The sequence below is a fragment of the Anabrus simplex genome, chromosome 1 (genome assembly GCF_040414725.1).
Source record: "Anabrus simplex isolate iqAnaSimp1 chromosome 1, ASM4041472v1, whole genome shotgun sequence".
Classification (NCBI taxonomy): Eukaryota; Metazoa; Arthropoda; class Insecta; order Orthoptera; family Tettigoniidae; genus Anabrus; species Anabrus simplex.
The window spans coordinates 182,999,947-183,013,203 of record NC_090265.1 but is presented as its reverse complement, the minus strand read 5'-3'; the positions used below and the strand labels follow the sequence as shown (position 1 = coordinate 183,013,203).

The 13,257-nt window shown below is 38.5% G+C and overlaps 4 non-coding genes across 4 annotated transcripts; 2 read left to right on the top strand and 2 right to left on the bottom strand.

Annotated features, from left to right (window-relative positions):
* Positions 1–325: 325 nt before the first annotated feature.
* On the bottom strand, positions 326–397 carry TRNAH-GUG (transfer RNA histidin (anticodon GUG)). The gene has a single exon. It is a non-coding gene; the product is annotated as a tRNA-His (tRNA).
* Positions 398–815: 418 nt separating this feature from the next.
* TRNAG-GCC (transfer RNA glycine (anticodon GCC)) lies at positions 816–886 on the top strand. The gene has a single exon. It is a non-coding gene; the product is annotated as a tRNA-Gly (tRNA).
* A 1,059-nt stretch (positions 887–1,945) lies between these two features.
* TRNAH-GUG (transfer RNA histidin (anticodon GUG)) lies at positions 1,946–2,017 on the bottom strand. Its single transcript has one exon. It is a non-coding gene; the product is annotated as a tRNA-His (tRNA).
* Positions 2,018–2,436: 419 nt separating this feature from the next.
* On the top strand, positions 2,437–2,506 carry TRNAG-GCC (transfer RNA glycine (anticodon GCC)). The gene has a single exon. It is a non-coding gene; the product is annotated as a tRNA-Gly (tRNA).
* Positions 2,507–13,257: the final 10,751 nt, after the last annotated feature.

Here is a 13,257-nt window from a genome sequence, read left to right as displayed (position 1 = left end):
TGAGGGTTGAATTCTAGCATCTTAACGTCTGAGGAACTCACTGTTTTTGTGGTTCCGTAAGCCCATAACTCTAGTTTTGCAGGCATTCGAGCCAATCTTCTCCAAAATTCAAGCTGCGAGACGCTTACTCCCTTAGCAAGACAGTGAGCCAGCTAGTGATTTAGGGGGATACAGGTAGTCTACAAATTCTCCAAATTGCTAGAAACCTATATGAATCTAACTCCTTGAGATACAGACGAGCATAACAAAATCTGAGCTTAATAATTTCTCCTAAATGAGCACTGTATCAGAATTCAGTAATTACAATTGACAAAATCTGTTCGCTTGCCGTGACCAGGATTCGAACCTGGGTTATTGCGGCCACAACGCAATGTCCTAACCACTAGACGATCACGGCTACGGTAAACACATTCCTTTGCGGTTAGTCTTACCTAATATCAGCGGTTTGTTTGCTCCACATAGCAGTGCCGGTGGATTCTGTAGAGACAGCAGACGGCCCCTACTTCCCTTACCGTATGATTTGTCCCATGCTCTGATACTTTACTGCGTAACGACTATGGCTTTGGCGACATTTAATGTGCAAAAATACCGGGCGACGTTACTACGGTCCTCTTTACAAGGAACTAATGCCTAAAACTTCGAGCCCTCAATGCTTTTCAGTTAACGCACACACTAAAGCGTGGATTTAAACTCCCGAAGCTGAGTACACAATCTGTTATAAGCAAAGTACTGCAACGTCACTATTAAGCACGGTATGTGATGCAACTTCAAGGAAAACACGTCAGGTTTCGTTGATGTTAGCTATTGGCGACATGGCAACGGTGGTTCAGTGGTAGAATGCTCGCCTGCCACGCGCGCGGCCCGGGTTCGATTCCCGGCCGTTGCATATTTATTTTCAATTTCATATTATTATTTTTCAACCTCCTAATGCTCCCTGCATGAATTATTTATTTTTCTTAATACGAATGTCCTACAAGGTTGGCATTTCGCTCGGTCACCTTCTAAACGCTTCACCACAGAGGCACCATTACACTGCCCTGCACTGCACTGGATCGATCTCGCACCCCCCGGGCGCAACTATTCACGATCTACCGCCACTTCCACGAAAATTGCAGTGTTACGAGGGCTGGAGCGGTGTACCCTTAATCTCGGGTGGTCGACTGAGTTGAGGTGTGTTCGATCCCCACAACAGCATTGCACAAAGTAAATTTCCATGCTTACACACTTCTTCTAAATTCAAATGCCCTGATAGTACCTAAATGAAGGCCTCGGCCACTTCGTTCCCTCATCCGTGCCCATCCCTTCCAATCATTCCATACACCATAAGGCACGTGTACAGCAATGACCGTAAGGCCACCTGGGCGGAGCACAGTTAATTCTTCCCAGTTTCGTCACCCTAACCAAGGTGCCACGATCCAGGTTATTATCGTTGAGTCTGTAGAGTGAGAACCTTCAATGAGTCCGAGAGAGAAGCGATCTATGGACGGTAAACAGGCTAAGAAAGAAAGAAAGAAGCTAAGGAGGAAATAATCGTTTAACGCGCTGCCAGAGTATCCCTACGGCAGATGTATAAAATATATGATTACATTCTGCTATGGCACCACAATGCACCACCTAAATTGAGGGATGAAATCTAGCATCTTAACGTCTGAGGAACTCACTGTCTTTGTGGTTCCGTAAGCCCATAACTCTAGTTTTGCAGGCATTCGAGCCAATCTTCTCCAAAATTCAAGCTGCGAGACGCTTACTCCCTTAGCAAGACAGTGAGCCAGCTAGTGATTTAGGGGGATACAGGTAGTCTACAAATTCTCCAAATTGCTAGAAACCTATATGAATCTAACTCCTTGAGGTACAGACGAGCATAACAAAATCTGAGCTTAATAATTTCTCCTAAATGAGCACTGTATCAGAATTCAGTAATTACAATTGACAAAATCTGTTCGCTTGCCGTGACCAGGATTCGAACCTGGGTTATTGCGGCCACAACGCAATGTCCTAACCACTAGACGATCACGGCTACGGTAAACACATTCCTTTGTGGTTAGCCTTACCTAATATAAGCGGTTTGTTTGCTCCACATAGCAGTGCCGGTGGATTCTGTACAGACAGCAGACGGCCCCTACTTCCCTTACCGTATGATTTGTCCCATGCTCTGATACTTTACTGCGTAACGACTATGGCTTTGGCGACATTTAATGTGCAAGAATACCGGGCGACTTTACTACGGTCCTCTTTACAAGGAACTAATGCCTAAAACTTCGAGCCCTCAATGCTATTTCAGTTAACGCACACACTAAAGCATGGATTTGAACTCCCGAAGCTGAGTACAAAATCTGTTATCAGCAAAGTACTGCAACGTCACTGTTAAGCACTGTATGTGATGCAACTTCAAGGAAAACACGTCAGGTTTCGTTGATGTTAGCTATCGGTGACATGGCAACGGTGGTTCAGTGGTAGAATGCTCGCCTGCCACGCGGCGGCCCGGGTTCGATTCCCGGCCGTTGCATATTTATTTTCAACTTCATATTATTATTTTTCAATCTCCTCCTAATGCTCCCTGCTTGAATTATTTATTTTTCTTAATACGAATGTCCTACAAGGTTGGCATTTCGCTCGGTCACCTTCTAAACGCTTCACCACAGAGGCACCATGACACTGCCCTGCACTGCACTGGATCGATCTCGCACCCCCCGGGCGCAACTATTCACGATCTAACGCCACTTCCACGAAAATTGCAGTGTTACGAGGGCTGGAGCGGTGTACCCTTAATCTCGGGTGGTCGACTGAGTTGAGGTGTGTTCGATCCCCACAACAGCATTGCACAAAGTAAATTTCCATGCTTACACACTTCTTCTAAATTCAAATGCCCTGATAGTACCTAAATGAAGGCCTCGGCCACTTCGTTCCCTCATCCGTGCCCATCCCTTCCAATCATTCCATACACCATAAGACACGTGTACAGCAATGACCGTAAGGCCACCTGGGCGGAGCACAGTTAATTCTTCCCAGTTTCGTCACCCTAACCAAGGTGCCACGATCCAGGTCATTATCGTTGAGTCTGTAGAGTGAGAACCTTCAATGAGTCCGAGAGAGAAGCGATCTATGGACGGTAAACAGGCTAAGAAAGAAAGAAAGAAGCTAAGGAGGAAATAATCGTTTAACGCGCTGCCAGAGTATCCCTACGGCAGATGTATAAAATATATGATTACATTCTGCTATGGCACCACAATGCACCACCTAAATTGAGGGTTGAAATCTAGCATCTTAACGTCTGAGGAACTCACTGTCTTTGTGGTTCCGTAAGCACATAAGTAGAGTATCTAGAAGAATTCTGGACCAGCTTTGCGAGAGAAGAATTCTGGACCAGCGGCAGCCACTGCGCATGCCCGTGCGCTTCACTCCCTGAAGGGGCCTCTCACTTGGCAAGGCACGTGCGGGGGGCGCCTCTCGCTGTCAAGGCTACACACAAGTGTGGAATGTCGCTCCTTGCGGTAGCTTACTACTGCTATGCGTGGGCGTGATAGGTAACATCACTTGTTTTGGTGCGTAATTGAGTATCTTTTTACTGAAAGGTATTGTAAGAGCAAAACAAGTTCACTATTAACCTTACTCTTCTAGTAGAGATTAAAAAAAATCCTCTATTGAGTGTAATTAACTGCTTTGTTCAATTAGCAAAAAAAAATATTCTACCCTACTTGCCTATGTGATTACCTCTTGAAATGTTTATGTTGGTGACAGGAAAAGACATTTTGACAAAAATCATCATGTTAGATATGGTACTAAATTTATATATATTTTTTTGCAGAGTTCTTTTTACTTGTTAGGGTGGATGTAGGAAATGTTAACTACACTTCCCAGAGGTCTTTATGTAAGAGGTAAATATTTCTTGAAAGGCAAGGTTCTGTGAGTAGATTTGCTTCTAAAAAGTTATTTGCTGGAGTTCCTCTCACTGTTCAAGGTGAGACAGCTACATGTTAAATAATTGCAGCAACTGGATTTGCTTCACAAGGTTACTTGGTGGCGAAAGGTGAACAGGATATGAGATTTTTTTTTGTAAAAAAGAATCGCTCCCCTCCTCCCGCTTACTTGAAGGTTAGCGACTAACAACTCTAACCAACTGGTGATGAGTGAAGGACAACACAAAAGTGCTTAGTTTAATTAAATAATAAAAATATTTTTCTTGACTACTTACCTTTAATTATTATTTCGACAGGATGCACATCTAGCTGTAATTCTTGACGATAGATACACGCATTGTTTACTAACCTTACATCAATAAATGTCATCTATGAAATATCATTGTACTAGGTAAAAAACAAATTTTAAAAAAAACTCGGATAAAGTCTGAAATCAGAGGTTGATTAAGACATTCCGTTGTTACGAACGCGATAGTATGAATTTTTACATACGGAATAAAACAAAAACATCTCGCCATTTTTGTTGGATACGTCGGCAACTGTTTATACTCATCGAGGTCAAACAGCCTATACATGAGAGTGTCATGTCTGTGATTTCTTATTATCTTTGTCCAAGATGGCTAACACAAAAAAAGAATGCATTATGATCTCTGAACGAATAAATTAGTTAGGCTAACACATGATGTGCTATCTCATCAAAAATTATATCGAATATATATGTTTAGCACGGAAGATGAAATAATAAATCGTCTAATGAATCAGTTAGGGGCGCGTGAATTCACCGCAAAGAACAACAGCAAAGAACTTCAGTGAACAAAGACATCAAACACGACAGTGTTTTAACAAAACAAAAGAACGTGCTGCCACGTAGCTGAAATATTGGTTGAAAAACTGTAAAGCATGGTTTCTTTTTAAATAAAATATTACGAATTATTTCTTAATCAACCTCTGAATTGAGACAGTGTGTGAGTGAAAGCTATAATTTGTCACACCTACACAGGTTGGTGATTTGAGGATAGAAAAAAGAAAATCTGGTAAAGGATTCAAGTTTATAGCATTTGGATGGTGTAAAAACAAAAAAAAATGTGTATGCATATATAGGTTAGGATGAATTATTCAAGCAACTCGAATAATAAGTGGAACATCACACTGTTTTATTTACCTGTTAGTTCAAAATACATGATTAAATTCTTTCTTGCATCCCTCACAGTCTTTAATCATTGGATTCGGTCCGTCAAAACCATCAACTTCGTCCTGCCCTCTGTAGCAATAATTTCTGACACATGGGCTGCAGACTGCTATTTCCAGTTTTGCTTTTACATAGTAGGGTAGTTTCTCCCATGCTTCATCTAAATCTTTAGCGGCATATGTTGAGAGAAACCCAGATGGTAAATAGCGAATTAGATGTTGTGGCATTCGAAGTAAACTGCCATGTGTATAGTATGATGTAATAGCCTCACTTACTAGTGAGAAATATATTGTACGTAAAGGATCAGGTTTAATACTTGGTGTACAAAGTTCACATTTACACTGGATGTTACGGTTTCTCTTCTCACCAAACTCATTCTTTACTTGTCGCTCCATGACTGATGACACGCACACACTGTTGCCAACAAAGACAATACCTTAATATTTATTCACACACTTTTTTAAATAGTGTGCTACAGTTTACGTTACGTCACACTGACATGGTGTATACTCCAGTTAGCTTTAAAGTACACTTCTCTTAGCAGTTGCCTAGTGTGAAAATAGCGAACTAGAGAGAATAATTTTATGATTGCCAACGAGGAGGATCGAACTTGTACTCTTCTAGATGTGAGCGAATTCACTTGCTTTATATAAAAATTTTAATGCTAGGTGTAAGATAATCTCACATTATATTACCAGACGCGACTTTATTGTGTGTAAAATTATTATTTTGTAGACATATGTTTGAAGCAGAACATTCCTTTGTAGTGTATATCTATCCCGGATGTTTTCTGCAAGCAGCTTTCGCATAAACCGGTTAACGCCTTACTTCTTTCGCGGTCATTGCTGGTCATGGTCGTGCTTTGACCACGGTTTCATCAAGGCTACAAAAAAAGGATGCGTGAACTCAAGTCCGGGTCGCTACGCAGCTTACTAGCAGATGTTGTATCCAGGCAGGTTTTTTGAAACTAGTTGTTTTTTCAAATTACATACCACCGTTAGAACGGGTATATATACTGCGATCGCTTGCTGTAGGTACGTTACAGTTTCAAACTGCCTTCGAAATGCCGTCCGTCCAAGAAACTCTCTTTGAAAAGCTTCTAGCGCTGCGGGAAATAGTTAGATTAATGGAAATGTGTGAGATAAATAATATAGTGGAAGTACAGGGCTCATTTGAAAGAGCGATTGTAAACAGAATCCGACATATGACTAACGAAGAGTTTCGGCTTCTCGTTAGGCTGCATACACGTATTTTGTTACGACGCGAAAGCCCGAACTTCCATATATTATTTATCCACAAATTTAGTTTCTTTTCCTGCAACGCGATGTTAGCTGAACTAAGAGAGCTAATGGACGATCACGGAAGTGATGGCGATATTTTTGGTGAGTTTTAACTTTTTTTTTAAATTTCAAGACTTCGTCTATTGTCGGATTGCGAAAGATTTTAATTTTACATTAACTTTTTCTTTCTATATAGGAGAAGAATAAGAAGTGAGCCTGGAGGAGGAGGAGAATTTAATTTATTTGAACTGTTATAGGTGAGTGCAAAAATATATTTTATTTATCTTGCTTTCTTTTCTGCTCTTAGGAAGATAAACTAATTAAAGATATTTTTTTTACGTCGCACTAACACAGATACGTAAAGGAGTAGGAAAAAGGATGGAGTTTAATTTAATATTAAAAAATTACAAGAGGTTATCTTTAGTTAAATTTTGTTTAATATAATTTATTAAGATACATGTTACACAAATGTTTCGAATTAATTATGCAGAGTTGAGGTGGAAATATCTTCTTGCTTGAGGTAATGTCCAACGTTGCCATCAACAAAACAAACAGCACAGTTTCTTGAGCAAGGGAAGTCTGCAACAATAGAGAGAGGACACTATAAGATGGTAAATCTATCAGACATTAGAGTAAAAAATTAAAAATATATTATACTAGCGTACTTACTATTGATTTTTTTAGAATACATATTCCTTCGGAATCCATGAATTATGCGTGGCGTCGAATCCTAGCCACGATACGAAAACTTTGTCGTTCTTTCTTTTTAAAATTTTATCAATGAGGTATATTTTAGGATGTTTTGTCTTCTGCAGTTCTTGTTCATAGAACGCACCAAATATTGGTTTATTTTGATAATCGTGAAGCAAGTAAGTTCTCGGTGATGTTTCTTTTACTTTTCTTACAGTAAATAATTCATTACTCCAATTAGGAGTATAGCCCTTTGTAAAATATCGCTTAATTTTACTTATTCGTACTGTGTCACCTACTTTAAATTTTGGTGGATAAGGTGACTTCTTTTTCTTCATTTCCCGTAATTTGTACACAGTAGCAAGTTGTTGTAGATTGTTTGTGACGTCTATAGGTTTCATACCAATCGTACGATGTTTTCCATTATTATATTCATCTAATAGTTTTGGTAGCATGCGAAGCCAGTGGTATGATCCGCACGCCGAGAATTTCCTCCACATCCACTGCTTCAGTGTTCGATTGAAGCGTTCAACTACGCTTGCCTTCAAGCTGCTCCCTGTCGAATAGTGCTTAATTTTTCTTATTGTAATCCACTGTTGAAAAATCTTATTATAAAATTCTTTTCCCCTGTCAGTTTGCAGATGTTTTGGATAGCGTTTACATTTTGAATAGATGCGTTCCATATTCTCCACTACTTCGTTTCCTGTTTTTGTTTTAAGTGGAACTGCCCAGGCATACTTTGAATAAACATCAATAACAGTTAACATGTATTTATATCCACTATTAACTTTCGAAAACAGAGACATATCAACAAGATCCGCTTGATGTAAATCATCTCTTCCGAGGGTAATAACGCTCCGTCTTTCAAAATTCTTTCGCACTGGAGCGTGGAGTTCTTTCGCTATTTCTTCTCTGATATTGTTCATAAAGTATAGGTAAAAGAATTCGTTCTGTGTCGTCTATTCGTTTCTTGAATCGCAGTCGATCTATAGCCAGTTGTTGCCAGTTGCTTCTTCTGTCTTCACATCCAATTTCATAGATTACTGAAATATCCTTTGAGAATCTAACCGCTTTAAATATATTTGCGAACGGAAGTTCGTCCCACCGCGCAGTGTTCATTTATTCGATGTACCTCGACTTTCGAAGTTCTTCTTCGATTGACAAGATTTCGTTTTCGTGTGACGAATGACCAGCACTTCTAGATGCTATTAACTTTTTCAGTCTCTCCACTAGACTGTTTGGATCATTCCAGTGAACTAATTCGATCTTCTTTCTTTGTTCATTTTTCCACTTGGCTACTTTTGATCCTCTTCCTGTACGTTTGTATTTGTGTACACTTACAAATTTTGGTGTGCTCCTTCCTTTTTTCACTTTTGCATCTTCTACTAATGGCTTGATAATTTTTTGAAATTTGAGCGATTTCGTGCCTCTCATTGGCTTGCCTGCGTCATACTGTTTCCTGTGCACGTTAGTGTAATTTAATATATGACTGTAAGCTGACAGATCCTTATCATCATACAACTGTGCGTCCGGATCTTTCTGAAATATTAATTCAAGGAGACCTTCAGTTAAAGGATAGTTAAAATTGTCAATTATAAGATTGTTATCGCGAAACAGTACTTTTTTACTCCCTAAATAGTGTTCTCCATGAACTACTCGAACCCCGAATATTCTATCAACTTTGTGTCTCAATTGTGGGTTAAGATAATTTTGCAGGAGAGTTGTAACCTTTCTGTCCAGAGTTTCTTCTTCTTCTTCTGATTCTTCTTCTTCATCATCACTTATATAACTATTTAATTTTCGATTTTTCTTTGCATTTAATCTATTCGAGTTAACTGTAAGCTGCTGTAGTTTATTTAATGGTGCAGTTATTGGTTTAAATGTTTCTTCTAACTTTAGTTGGTTTAAAGCCATATCTGCTTTAAGAGAGTTATATTTTTTTACATCTTTTCTTAATTTTGCTAGTTTATCCTTTACACGACTTTTTTCCACTATGTTCGCCTGCATTTTTTAAACTGAAGTGTAACGTCTATTGTTTTACTCATATATAGTATATTCAAAGAGTATATGGAGCGGAAGATCGTTAGTATTCCATTGTTCTGGATCTTTTAGGCGGAATTGAATTTCATCACCTTCCTTTACAGCAATTGGTGTACCTACTTCTAATTCGATTGGATTGTTCACGTGATTAATCATCGCATATACCAGAGAACCACGTGAAACTGTTAACGGTGTAAGTGTACCCGTGTAGGGAAGCTTATACAAAAGGCGACAGTTTTGTAGCATATATATTGGTGACTGATTTGACGGTAGACAGTCAATTTGAAAAAGAGCTTTTCTTGGTTTTTTGTGCAGTTCCTTTTTCATCACTTCAAACTCTTCTTTTGCAGTAGCAAACGTTTCTAAATACTGTTTGTTAACAACATCTTGCTCGTGGATAGGTGAATCAACATTTGTAATTCGTTTGTTCTTCATATTTAATTCTCCGTTAGATTCTACTGGTAGAGAATTTTTCTGAAGTTTAGATATGACAAGTTTTAACTCGTCAACTTCTCTCCGCGCAGCTGCATACTGTTCTACAAAGACTTTATTTGCAACATCTTTCTCATTTAACGGATTATGTACGTTAGTAATTCGCTTATTTTCCATACTCAAAGTACCACCCCCATCAACGTTTAGTTTCTGTTGATTGCTTATTTCATTCTTCAGTTTTTCGAGTTCTTCACGCGCTGCTGAATGTTTTTCCAGGTATGCTTTATTAATCGCATCCGTCGAATGAATAGGTTTGCCGATGTTTGTTACTCGTTTATTTTGCATATCTATCGATCCATCGTCATTCACTTGTAGTAGTCTACCTTTTGTATGCTTTTCTAAAAATAAAAGCGAAATTGCATCTTGTTCCTCTTCAGGATCTGCCACACCCGATATTCTCTTGTTGTTCATGTTGAGGATATTGTCAGTTACAGGAAGGTGATCATCCACAATATCACGTAAAAGAGAATCAACATATTCTATGCGTGCAGAAACGTCGTTAACTCGTTTCTCTAAATTTCTCTGCACATGGTTAGTGTGCGTACGCATTGTGTCAAGCGAAACTGCTTCGTTTCCATTCATCGCTGGAGCTATTCCTTTCAGCCTTTTGTTCTTAAAATCAACTGCATCCTCTTCTAGTTCACATATGTCATGTATTTCATTTTTAAGATCTAAAATGTCACGTTGTATTTCTTCTTTATTAATACTGTCCTTAACGGTTTTTAACACATAATTTTTATTACAAGCATCCTCCATGTTTATAGGATTGCCGACGTTCTTTAAACGTTTACCATGAATACTTAAGTTTCCGTCAGATGTTGATGTTACGTAATTTGTATTAACCATCATTTTTTCATCTACATATGATTTAGTAGCAATATCATGACGTGATGATGGTCGCGTTACATACACGTTACTGGTTCTGTTGTTTGATGCCATCGTGATGTTCTTTCTCTACTCAACAATTCGAAAATGAGTTCGTTAATGTATACACTCTCGTATTTATATCACATAAAATATATCGAATCCATTTCGATATCGACCTTTGCCTATTTCGCTATCCTTATCGATAACGAGAAAGCTGAATTTCGACTGTGACCAACAACGATAACATAAATCAGTGAACTGGTTGTAACTCATATCGGTGTTCACGTGATCGTCGTAGACATGCCGAAGATTTCTTGCATCTTGTTTAAACAGAATAATGAAATTAGCGTTGTCTCTAATAAGTTGTTTGGGAATGCAGGAATAGGTCTGACATAAGTAAAAAACATCCACGATATGGTGTCGACCTCTACTAAAGTAGTCTTTCATGTGCTGCTGTTTGTCGCTTGCTACATCGTCAAAAATAAAAACGGAATTTCTTTGAGCTTTTTCTGGCGGTATTACTTGCTCACGATCAGAGTAAAACTCGCATTTTATTTCTTTAATAGATTTTAAAAGCTTCTCTAGCTCAATATATTTCTTCTGCGACAATGATTTTGAGTAAACATACACATTCTCAAAACGTAACCCGTTCGGTTGCAATAACAAATTAATCATTACATTAGTCTTCCCTGCATTCGATGGTCCGCATATGAGACCGCGTATTGTGTCCGGCAACAGTTTACCATGTTTATTTTTCTTTCCTACTGAACGTTTTGTGTCGTTCAGATTTGCAACAGGTAAAGATATCGATTGTTTTATTGTCTTCACCATCACTTTCTTTTGATGATAATAATTTTCAACGATCGAGTGCACAGTGGATTTCTTTTTTCTCAAAGTTATTGTTGATTACTAAATAAACACGAACTTTTTTTTACCTTCTGTTTTACTTATCTAGTTCCAAAATGGTTCGTGCATCACACTACACGTAGTATTAAGAAGTGCTGGAAGAGCTGTCCTGTTATAGTGATCTAATACTATGTTGCCAACTTCACAACCTCTCATATACCGACAAGAAGGCGACCATTTTCTATGTTCTGTTAACGGATCATCATCTTTATCCCACGAAAATAATTCGATTCCGCAAAAAATACATTTAACTGCGTCTAGGTATCCCGTGAAGTAACATCCAGCTTTAGCTAAACTTAAGGGGTCTATCCACGGTACACGCCATCTAGCGAAAGTCCTTATCCGATCTACCTCAGATTTTAAATTTAACGGACGAGGAATGTACGCCATGTCGCTGTAAAATGAGGAGAGCAGAAAAATATCTCTCTTATATATATCTTTCTACCTTTCAGAAAAAAAAGGAAAAAAATAAACTTACATTTTTAGTACTCAACAGTTGCACATCGTGTAAAAATGTAATTCGTATATAACAACACACTTGATAGCAGGAGCTCTTATTTGAGTATGCTGCGTCGAAGACGCAACGTTGTAGCAGCTCCATGTAAACGAGTAGGGAAAGGAGGAATAATAGGCAAAGTTCTTAATAAAGCTATAGATAATATACCAGTAGAATTGCACATACCAGGTTATGAATTCTGTGGACCTGGGACAAAGTTAGAAAAACGACTTAAGCGTGGTGATCAAGGAATAAATCTATTAGATAAGGCATGTAAAGAACACGATATCGCTTACGCTACATACAAAGACCAGAACAGAAGGAAAGAAGCAGATGAAATCTTAGCCTCTAAGGCTTGGTCTCGTGTAAACTCTCAGGACGCATCATTAGGAGAAAGAGCAGCTGCACTAGCAGTTACGGGTATTATGAAAGCGAAAACTAAAGTAGGTGGTGGTAGACGAAGAAGAAAATCAAAACATCGAAGAGAACGAGTAAAACCAAAAAAAGACAACATGCTGTAAAAAAAAAAAAGGTGGTTTTCTTCCACTCCTTCCGATATTTGCAGCCTTGTCGGGCTTGGGCGGTCTAGCAAGTGGAGCTGCGGGCATAGCATCGGCTGTAAACAAGGCGAAAGCCGCACAGGAAGAATTAAAAGAAATGAAGCGCCACAATCGAATGCTAGAAGCGATGCGTGGGAAAGGGCTTTCTACTCGAAACAAAGGAAAGGGCATTTACTTAAATCCTCCAGCATACAAAAGATAATGGAAGGTCTGCCGAATAGAGCATTAACTAACATAGATCTGTATCGTTATGCATATCGTTTAAAAATTCCCTACTTCAGAGGTGTGTTTATGCGAGATACGTTACCGAAAATTTCTCGTAAAAATGAGAGTTGTATTTTGAATTTAGATCCGATAAGTAAATCTGGTTCGCACTGGGTTGCGTTCAGTAAACGAGGTGCGTATGTCTACTACTTCGATAGTTTTGGTAATTTACGTCCCCCTAAAGAGGTATTAGAATATTTAAGAAACTGTTACATTCGATATAATTTTCATTCTTATCAAACTTTTAATTCATCAATTTGTGGTCATCTGTGTTTACTATTTTTATACTGTATAAATAAAGCAAGACCTTAGTATTTGTGTTCAGTGTGCACGATGCCGTATGAAAGACGGATTACACTCGAGGGTAGAGGCTCGAAGATTGATGTAGTATTAGAAACTCCGATTTATTTGAATAGAGCTTCTTTCTATGAAATAGGTCTTGCCGCACTATTTACATCTAATAGTATTCGAAATGTCACTAGTAAAAATAATAAGTTTGCTATATATTTGAATGGTAAAAAAATTCTTTTGAGTGTAGCAGAAGGCATTTATGAAT